An 11097-nucleotide genomic window follows, 5' to 3' on the forward strand; every position below is an offset into this window, starting at 1 on the left:
GCCCTTCATGACGTTCGTTCCCCTCGTGCTGTCAAAGGCCCCGGCTGAAGTCACATAGGCCAGCTAACGCCTCAAAATGACCAGAACCGGGTCACGTGTGACATACGGGGATGTAGAGGGAAGGATTCTGATGGTATCGCTACAATTAGGGCCCACGCTGCCCAGCTCCCAGGTGCAAAATGTACAGTTTTCAAAACAGCACATTTTAAAACAAATAAGCGACTGACTGAAGGCACCTGCGACCCGGGTGGGGTGGAGAAGCATATCCTCTGGACCAGGGAAGCCACGGCGTCCACGCTGGACGCCTCCTCTCGGCACTCAGCCATCGTCACCGGCCCAGCTGTCCAGCTTCTTTTCCTCCCGGTATTGACCACAGGTTAAGCTTTCAAGGCAACTCGAAGGCAGTTGTCCACTGACACCAGGGCAAGGGTCCTCAGCCTTGGCCACCTGTGAGGATCTCCCAGAGGGCTTGACAATCCAGACCCCGGATCTGCGGGGCCAGACGGCACGCCTGGTGGGGCTCTAAGCCCCCGGGGGCCTCTCGGATGCGGCCCCCCTGGAACCACTGGTTCACAGACCACACTTGTGACTGCGGAGCTTGCACCATTCAGACTCGACACTGAAATATCAAATTGTCACCCAGATTTCCCACTGGACCCCCGAGTGTCTGTGTGACAGCCAGTGTCAGTGTGACGTCATGCCCGGGTGAAGCGCTGAGCGACGGAGTCGGAGCCCCTGGACACCCGCAGCCCTGCCCCCGCCCTGGAGGCGGGGGGTGTCCCCAGGCCCCAGGGGGCGGGGCTGTAGGGCTCGAGCAGCTGCCGGGTGTCCAGGCTTCCGCTCCCCACCAGCATCTGCCAGGGGCGCTGCGCTTCGCAGACCCCGGCACAGAGCCCAGCCCCAGGGCGCAGCAGGCCGACCAAGCGCAGGGCGGTGGAGGGAGGGCACGTGCGGGCTCCTAGCTGTGAGTCCCCGCTGCCGGGTGATGCCCGCCCGTCACCGCCATGCCTTCAACCACCAGCACCAGCAGGGAGGATGCTACGTTCCCGCTTAGAGTTTAGAAACACGCAATGCACGGGGGAGAAGGCGGTGCTGTCCCCCCTTGGGGGCGGATGAGCCAGCTGTGGGGTGACCGTGAATCCCTGGTGTACATCGGACGGTGATGGTGCCCCCCTCAGGGTGGTCGGCACGTCTTGGGGTGGGCGTGCCCCATTAGGGGTGGACGTGCACGTGTTAAGGTAGACCCGCACCCCTTGAAGTGCACGTGCCCAAAGTTCCTTTGGGTACACATATTATATACACAGTTTTTTACATAGGTGCTGTCCCCCTTGGGGGGAGGGTGCTCTGGCTGATTCAACCAGCCCCTTGGATCACATGACTCCCATAGAGTAAACCAGCCCCCTAAAGCACGTGACTCCCATTAACTCAGTCATCTTTCTTAAATCTCCTGATGCCAGGGGGTGGGCTCTCCCCTCCCGGGGTTCAAGCCTCTGAGCCACCTAATAGATTTTCAAGATCTTTTGAGGACAGGCATAGTCAGGGCCCTACTGTACAGCTGTGTAGGGGTGCAGGGCTCACCACTAGGGGGAGATATTCAGCCCATGATGTGGATGGTGCCTCTGGAAATACGTAAATATGTAAAACAGCAGCTCTGGCATGAAGCCTTATTCATCTTTAAACTCTCTGTCCCTGGCAAACAAGAGGTATACAGTATATCTCTGGTGAATCAATCAGGAGTTTTGTTTAGTTTTTTTAAACAATGTTGTCAGCTCCCTTCTCTCACAAACATTTTGTCCATTCAAGCAGTCTTTGACAAAGCCACAATCCTAACGGGACATTTTAATCTCTCTCTCTCAAAAACAGACATACAGAGCAGAAACTATATGGCTATTTAGCATTCAAGTAAATATTTATTAGATGCCTATCATGTTTCAGGAACTGCTCTTTAGGCTCAAGATTGGAGCAAAGAAAAGAATAAGCAAAAATCCCTGGTATTGCAGCTATACTCCAGTGAACACAGAGGATTTAAATAGCAATTTTACAATTAGATTACATATACACGTATATAAGTATCATACATAACATACAGATATAAACCTTGAAAATTCTGTACATATATAAAATGGTAATTTTATATCTACATACGTATGTGCACATATATTGATATATGTGCATACATACATACATATGCACATAGACATTTGTATCCATATACAAGTGACCATTAATATTTATGTAGTTAATCATATACTTGGCTAGACAGTAAATGTCACTAAATTCTATTATACAGGCTCCATTTCCAACTATGGTTCACTACAACTAGAAAATAACAAGAGGATAGCCAAAAACAACTCACCACATGAAAATTAAGAGTACTATCTATTCTTCTACATCTTTCGATATAGATCAATATATTTCATGTGTAAAAGAAAAATCAAAACTAAAATTACAGACAGTTAAGAAGTCAACGGCAATGAAAATATATTAGTATCTATGGAAAAGGGGGAAAGCTGTACGCAGAAGAAAATCTGTAGATTGAAATGCGTTTACTAGGAAAGGTCAAGACAGAGTGTAAAATTAGGGAGGCCAATTAGAAGGTGGCTGCTGCCTTTGGTGTGAGGGGGCAGCTTTCTCCAGCCCGTGCCTGAGGCAGATGAAGGTGGAACGAGATTCTTCCTAAGCTGCGTGGGGTGTGGGAGACGAAGACTCGTGGATTCTGTCCCTTCTTGCCGAGGCTTTCCACGCTCACGTGAGTCACCGCTCTGCAGCAAAGGCAGCTGCAGTGGCCTCTGTCCGCCTGGGGTCCCCTGTCTCAGGCGGCTAACTGATCGCCAGCTGATAGGTGATTATCTGATCTGCCCCTGGTGGGCCCTTCTCTAAATCGAATCCAATAAAGCCCTTATAAACGAGTTTACTGGAATAAAACCTGCTCCCAGTGTGCTCCAACCAGCCCCTGGCTCTTTTGGCAGAAGTGCCTGGTCTCAGGGGATGTTTTATTTAGACAAAGAAACCCCAAATCAAAGCCCCCTTAGTTTATAGGAAGAGCTACCCGGGGTAGCAAACAATCACATTTATAGCAACTATGTGGATCCCGTTGACTTGCCCGCAGCAGTTCCATCAGGAGGTGATGCTAATACCACAGGCTGGAAGGGCAGCCACAGCAGAGAGTTGGGGAAAGAAGAGGACAGTCACTGGCCGCTTCCTATGGCCAAGGGCCTTCCAGATATTTTCTCATTGAAGCCTTCCAATCCCCTGCAATAAGTATCACTGACCCAATTTTACAGATGAGGAAAAGACGTTCAGAGTTTATCTGAGCAAGGACCATCTGTTACTGAGGGACAGGGCGTTTGTCAGGAAGAGTGGAAGCGGCTTGTGGCGTTTTGCAATATCTGCTTCAGAGTCAGAGTGAGTCCGAGACGAAAGCATTAAGGCAGGCCCTGCCCGTTCCTCCGTCCCTGGGTTCCCTCAGTGGTCATGGCTCTAATGATCAGGTTAACGGTGTCAGTGGGTTGGAGACCGTCACGCAGTGGATCCACTCCTAGACTGAATCATTTCATAATAAATTAGCATAACTTGTTGTGACAGGAGCAGCGAGAATTAATCAATAGCAGAATTTAATTTCCCACCCAGGCCTAACTAGAGGTGCCCATTTCGGAGAGATAGTTTACCTGAAACTCCATCCACCCTTCTGAAAAAGTGAAGTGCAGGGATGATGTGTTTTTGCAGCTGTAACAAGCACATACACAGAAGGAAGGAAATGCTTTCTTTACTTCTTGGCTGCTAAGGAATAATGGGAAGCATCTGCTCCTTCCTGAACACACACCAGCCGGAGCCCAGCCGGCTGTGGAGATGCACAGGGAGGGGTGGTCCCTCCCTCTAGAACGTGTCTCAACAGTGCAGAGGGAACGGAGACCTTATGCAACATTCTTTTTTTGGTGGTGCCACCCACTGGTTGTGGGGGTCTTCGTTCCCCAACCAGGGATCGAAGGAACTAACGAAAATCCCTCTTCTTTACGATCTTGACCTCCACCATCCTAAAACAGTTATTTAAGGAAAGAAAGAGAAGGCAAAAGCCTTAGCAGCAAGATTTCCTTTGGCCCAACTAAAATGTGAATTGAAAGAAACTGTTGGACTCTCTCCTCTTCTCGAGTTTGTGTACTTGAGTTTCCTGGGAATTGACAAAGTTACCGTGTTAAGTAAATTAGAATTCCTCCTGAACACCATTTCCTTGGCAACTGTCATAAGCTTTTAATTACTTTTCCACAGCCAGAAGCCTCAGTTCTGACATTGTAAGCGAGACCCCAAACATTTTTTCCAGAAGTGGGAAACGGGATTCCAAGTAGAGAATCCCACCTTTTGTGTGTTTATTTGTGTTTTTCTGTGCACGTGCTACAGGGCCAGGCCTGTTGGCAGCAGCTCCCGGGCAGGGGTGACCTTCAATGCAGATCTTTTAGTGCTTCTTTGCTACTTGCTTTTTGAGGCACTGGAAACTCTTTTAACGGCTTGGGGAGACCAAATCACTCGTCCTTCTCGTGGTGTGCGGCCAAGGGTTCATTCTCCTTGTATAAATGGAAGCTGGGAGGGCTTGGGGATGTGAGCATGTTAGCCATTCCAGTGACGCCAAAGCTGACGCCCATGTCATCGGCTCTAACTCTGCTGGGTGCCTGTCTGAGGCAAGGATGCTCCCTGGGGAAACGGGTTCAAATAGCTCCTGGATGATCCTTCCCCACTGAGATAACTTACTTCCTCTTGTTCTTCCTTTCTCCTCAGCTGCCCTGCCCAGTCCTCCTGGGTCTCTTTTCCCTGCAAAAGGCAAGGCTGAGTCTGTGGCCGAGGCCGCCTCAGTCCCCAGCCTGTGGTCCTCGGGGATGACTCAGAGAATGGCTTTCTACAGGGAGACGTGCTGCCACGTCCGCTCTGTGTTCAGGATGATCTTCTCTAGGTGAGCAAAGTAGGATGAAGGGCTTGCCTAGGAAGCCTGGTCCTTACAGGCGGCAGGCCAGAATCAAAATACAATGAACACATACTGAACACTCACTGTGTTCCAGGCACGGGTTCTCTTCTCATCTGAATCTTCACTATCATCCTAGGCGGTAAGTGCTAGTTTTGTCCTCACTTTACAGATGGAACTGAGGTTCAGAGAGGTTAAGTGATTTGCTCAGGGTCACAGAGCTAATCAGTAGCAGAGCTGGCATCTGAGGCCAGGCAATATCTCCAGCAGCTGCCTTGTTGGAGGAATGAAAACGTGAGCACACAGATCCCATCTCTCCTGGCAGTAGCTATAGCCTAGGTTTCCTGGCCATCACAAACCCAGCCCTTTAGGCCACCTCCTCCCTGAAATTATAGCACTCACAAGCACTCGTAACACCTACTAAATCAAATTTGTGTTTATTTGGCCATGGCAGTCTCTGGGAAGGAAGTTAATGGGACTCGGTGCCTCAGTAGATGTCAAGGACAGGAAGAAATTTCCCTGGGACCCCTCTGCTTCTGTAATGAACACCTGTGGTGGTTTATCGTAAATGCTGGGCAGGTAATTTCAATGCTGCTTGGGTTAGCATGGGAATTGGAATCTCTTTACTATTACAGATGCAAAAAATATCAGGGGAGGTATGGGAATAGGGACATCTTCCAAAATCTCATCTACATTGGGGTAATATTGTTTTTACAGTCAAAACAAATCTCTCTCATCATTTAGTCTTAAAATAATCACATATACCCATGATGTCGATATTTGTTCATTGCGGCTCATGGAAGGCTAGAAGAAAGAAAAAAAAAACCCTCTCTGATGTCCTTTTGGGATGAAGAGATTAAAACAATAATAGCAGCTTAGGGACTTCCTGGTGGTCCAGTGGTTGAGACTCCACGCTCCCAATTTAGGGGGCGTGGGTTCAATCCCTGGTCGGGGAACTAAGATCCCACATGCCGTGCGGCACAGCCTAAAATAATAATAATAGTAGTAGTAGTAGTAATAATAATAATAATAATAATAATAATAATAATAGCAGCTTCATTTCTCTCTCCTCTACCCATCTCCCTACCTAAGCCCTACTGCAAACTTCCGCTAAGAATTAACTGGGAAGGTGAGAATAAAGAAAAGAACTGAGTTTATTAAGTCATTTCTAATCAGAGTTTTCTTCAAATAAACAAGGACAGATGTTAAGCCAGGTGCTTTTTTCCTCGATGGACATTTCGATATATGTTGCTGAGAATTGTCAGTTTCCATGCGATGGCAAATGGTGTCAAATTTGTACATCTGCTTGAATCGTGGAGCAGGAAACACTGTGTGAGGTACAAAAACAATTGCCATTCTAACCACTGGAGCCTGGGCAACATCTAGATCATGAAAGAGCCTGTAACTCACTCTCCTCTGAAGCCAACAGAGTGAAATGAAGAGATGCTTTTGATATTTCAGGGTCACAACTTCTCCTCCATCTATCAAAGACTTTTTGAAGGTTCTTGTTTATTTGAAGCATCATGAAAGATCTTAGGTTCTAATATCTTTAAGTGGTTCCCTTTTGGGGGGAAAAGAACCTCATTGCTTTGCACAGCCAGAGTGGAGCCAAAGATGGCACCTGTCTGGGTAAACTGCAATAAAATGCAAGCAATCAAGTACGAGGAGTCTAATGCCAAGAGATGTTGGGATGTGTGTGGATTTGAAAATGAAAATATTATTGAGGCATCAGTAGCTTCTCACAACATGTAGACTACATCACTACCTAGAGTCTTTCAAAGCTTTCAGTCTAGCATACAAATCTTCCAGTCAATTTAAATAGCATTTATTAAAAGCTAAGTGTCATGAAATGGAGTTTGGGGGTGGGGAGAATTGGGAAGATTTCATGGCATTAGTGGTTCTCAGATTTGTGGTTTACAGGAAAAATGCAGTTAGCAGAGGTGCTAACTCTCTCTCTTGCCAGATAAGATATCATTGCTCTCATTTTAGAAAGGATAGGGCATGATGAATGAGGGCAACAATGAAATGCATCCAGGGCATAATCTGAGATGAGAGACTGGCTTCAGCTGTACAAAACCCCTTCCTCATCCTGAACTTCTTATTCTGCTCCAAACTAGACACATCTTCCTTCTCCCTGGGTCCTCGGGCCAGAGTCTGCAAAACTTTGGACGGATGATCTTTCAGAGTCTCTGCAGGTCTCTAAGCCTGTGATCAGAAGACCTGTCTTTGCCCTCAAAGTGAAACAGAAAGACTAGATTCACAGATGAGAAATGGCTGGAGAACAGTTTCAAGGCAACAGGGATGCCAGTGAGTGGCAGGTGACACAGATGAAACCCTTAGAATCGCAGTGTATTTACTTGGGGGCCCGTGAGGGAGGCTTTGGGGGAAAGGTGAAACCGAGTCAGGGCTTTTCAGGAATAGTACTTTCTTCTAATGAAAATGGGAGCAGCTCCCTTGGATTGGGCTTCTGGGAGCAGACTAGGCGAGCCCAGCTGTGAAAAAGGGCCATAGCACCCTCAGGAAGGAGCAGGCCAGATCTGGGGTGATCCGATATATTCACTTACTTGGTCTTTGGTCTATTTCTATCCACCCTCTCAGCCCCCCACGTCAAAAGTTTTATCCCATCTTTGCTTTCACATGCAATCCTCTGCTCTCTCCATGGCAGAAAATTGTCCATTTGTAGTTATTTTATCCTTTTAGAGCAATTTTTATTTGACATTTTCCTGGGAAATCAGTAGTGTACCAATCACTTGGGGGCTGGAAGAACAGGTTGCAGAATGAATGGCAAGCTGAAGAGGTGGTGACAGGAGCCCAGAGTTACTCCCTAGGGCCTCCCCAGCCTCCCTGCCCTGGCCTTTCCTCTTTCCAAGCCTCTCCATTTCATGGTGGAATTCAACAGTTATGCTCTTAACCAACCAAGTGTTCACAAGATGCTTTTGTAGCACCACTGTTGGTGTTGAAGGGACTCGGCCCCTCCAGTTCTCCTGAAACTTGAACACTGAGCTAGTGTTGGCTTTTGTTTTATGTCAATAACTGAAATAAATTAGAATTTTATTGTTGGACCACTGAGTCCATTAAATTTTAATGGATGTGTGTGTGTGCGCACGCACTTTGATCTGTGTGGTTATATGTGCGTATGTGGGTGTGTGTATGTCTTATATTAGATACATAACGCATATATAAGTGCTGTTTGTGCTATGAATTCAGTTTGACTTTAGAAAATGGCTACACTTCTCTGAGCTTCCTTTGTCCCACTCATAAAGTAAAGGCGCTGGATTAATATATGAAAACATCTGGCACACGGTAGCCTCTCAGTAAAGGTTAGCTGAATTAATTAATGCATCTAAGGACCCTTCCGGGTTTATAAACCTGTCATCTTAAACCACTTTCCACCTACATTTTTCCTTTGGCGATCAAGTAGTCCCACCTGATTTCTCAGCTGAGGAAATGGGCTTGGCGGAGAACATGTCCCACACCAGGAGCAGAGCCAGGGACGGTATGCACGGAGTGCCTTCTACCTGTAGGAGAGCACCAGAGATCGGAGAGTCTTGTCAGGGCACGTGCGTGGTTAGAGGGCGGCCAGGAAGGAAGGGTGATGACACAGAATCATAAGAAACAGACTCTGCTTATGATCAACATGGGGCACGCAGAGGAAAATGCGGGAGAGGACGTTTCCAGCCTCAACCTGTTATGTACGAATACTGCTGACCCGGAGAAAGCAGGCAATTCAGAGGATGCTGAGCATCGAAGGAGACAGCAAGAGATGGTTTACAGAATTCACGTACAATTACCAGCGTTAGTGTAATAACGAGATTTGTTGCACGCTATTGGGTACAAAGCACCGCACAAACTGCTAACATTTTATTTAAGCCACACAAGAATCTGTGAAGATTACTGTTATAACAACGTCCATGAAGATGCGAGGAGTTTCGGGAGATTCTTCCCAGCCTGAGGGAACAATGGAAACCAAGGCACGAATGTCGAGGTGTTCCCCCTATATTTGGCTGGTGTCCATCGGTTCCCCTATAAGCAATATTGAAAAGTTCCAGAAACTTCATCTCTTATGCCCTCCCCCGCCTCCATTTGTCTGCTTGAAGTATCAATACTATCTCTTCACTCCAGACTAATATCTTTAAGGGCATCTCAAGCCCACAGGGCAGCCTGGATCTGATAAGGCAAATCAGGATACATTCCACCAGTTAAATCCTCGTGATGTTATAGCTTTTAACCTGCCTGCATTTCTTAACCTCTAAAAGCACGGGGGGAAAGCCCCCAAACATGTGATACCTCCCAGAATCACAACCCACAGAGGTCCAGAAATAAACTCGACACAATGGAAGATACACAACAGCCCACGCATAGCCCGCACGTACATTATATGGCGTTGCATTCAGCACTGGCGTAGCACACAGTATGTCCCAGCTTTCCTGAAATTCATGGGGGCCCCATTGGGCTTCCTGGACACAGGCCATGGTCCATGGGTTTTGCTTTAGATCTGAGAATCCAGGCAATGAGATATTTGATATCATTATGGCATTATTATTATTATTATTATCATTTTAGTTGGGACCATTGTATTGAGGACCTTTAAAAAAGGATTCTTTGTCTTTTACGGATTCACGTGAAAATTATCTGGTGTTGGGAAGACACGGTGGGGGGGAAGGATGGATGAAACAAGATTCAGTCTCCGAATTAGTAACTTTTGAAGCTGGGTGAAGCCTTCGTGGGATGTTATTATACTTATTTTTCCCACTTCTGTGTGTATGTGAAATTTTCCATAATACATACATTTTTTGTTAAAGACTGGGTCTGACTGAAGGAGAAATCAGAGTGGTCAAGCAATATCCTGCAGAAGCGACTGTGGAAGTAAGAGATTTTTTTCCCAGCAAAGACCCAAAGATGCTCTGAGCTCTGTGACAAGTGAAGGGCCTTTGATGCAGGCAATTCACTAGAAATGAGCCCCTCACACGGCCTGCAAAGCCGGAAATACACATCCAGAGCCTGAGATACGTCCACGTTTACACATTTATTTGGATTTAGAGAAACAACACATAAAATACTTTGATCATACACAGTTTATGTTTGGTAAGAAGAACAGGTTGCCATGTGTTTATAGTTTTTATTGATTTCTGTCTTTAGTAACGGAGTGATGCTGGGGAGATGTCAATGTCTTTCAGAAACACTGACTGGGAACAGGACTTGGGCACAGGTAACTAATCAATACACAGCATTTGCACTTAGCATTTGAAAATAGGAGGGCACGTGCAAGATGATACCCGCTGTTAGGTTCCTGGGTTCCTTGTCCTGCTGCTATATTTACACCCGTGCTTTCCTGGTCCATATTCTGAGGAGTAGCACCTAGTCCAAGTCTTAGCAGGGACAGTGCCTGCAACGTTGGCTGTTTGTGACCCTCCATATTGGTTTCCTCTGTTCTCGGAGACACTGAAGGAGCATCCTCCTTGCATTTTGTGAAATCCCGCAATTCTCAAAGGAGATTTCTCAGCAGCGAGCGGAGCCGAGGGTATTCCCTGTGAGAGCTGAGGTGGAGGGCACACCGTTTAGCAGAGAGAGGGCGGGGGAGAGAGTTACGGGCACAGATGCGAATGTGGTTCTCAGAAAATCGGGACGGCTACCACACAGGAAAAGACACATCAATAATACATTGTACAAGCTTTTACAGCAAAACATGTTGATTTGCAACACTGTAAGTTCAGATCTAAAGTGCACAACCCCCACCTGAGGTGACGAGACAGCACTAGCAGTATAATAAAGGCAACACAGTTACACTCACAACTGATTTCCTTTTCTTTCCTCACGCCCTTGAGACAGTTCAGGAAGTCAATGCCATTTATGTGTCTCCAATGGAGACATACCACACTTTTTTTTTCAAGTATTTAAAAATAATAAACACAATGTTGCTATCTAAATGAAAATGGCCATGTCAATTGTGATTAAAGCTAAAGCCAAACTTTTCTAATATTTGTAAAGAATGGTCCCACATAAAGGCCTTTGCCACTGGGAATTTGGCTAAAGTTCAAAGCAATCTCCCTTCCTTCCTCCCTCCCTTCCCCCCTTCCCCCCTTCCTTCCTTCCTTCCTTCCTTCCTTCCTTCCTTCCTTCCTTCCTTCCTTCCTTCCTTCCTTCCT

Source organism: Physeter macrocephalus, chromosome 11, assembly GCF_002837175.3.
Source record: "Physeter macrocephalus isolate SW-GA chromosome 11, ASM283717v5, whole genome shotgun sequence".
NCBI lineage: Eukaryota > Metazoa > Chordata > Mammalia > Artiodactyla > Physeteridae > Physeter > Physeter macrocephalus.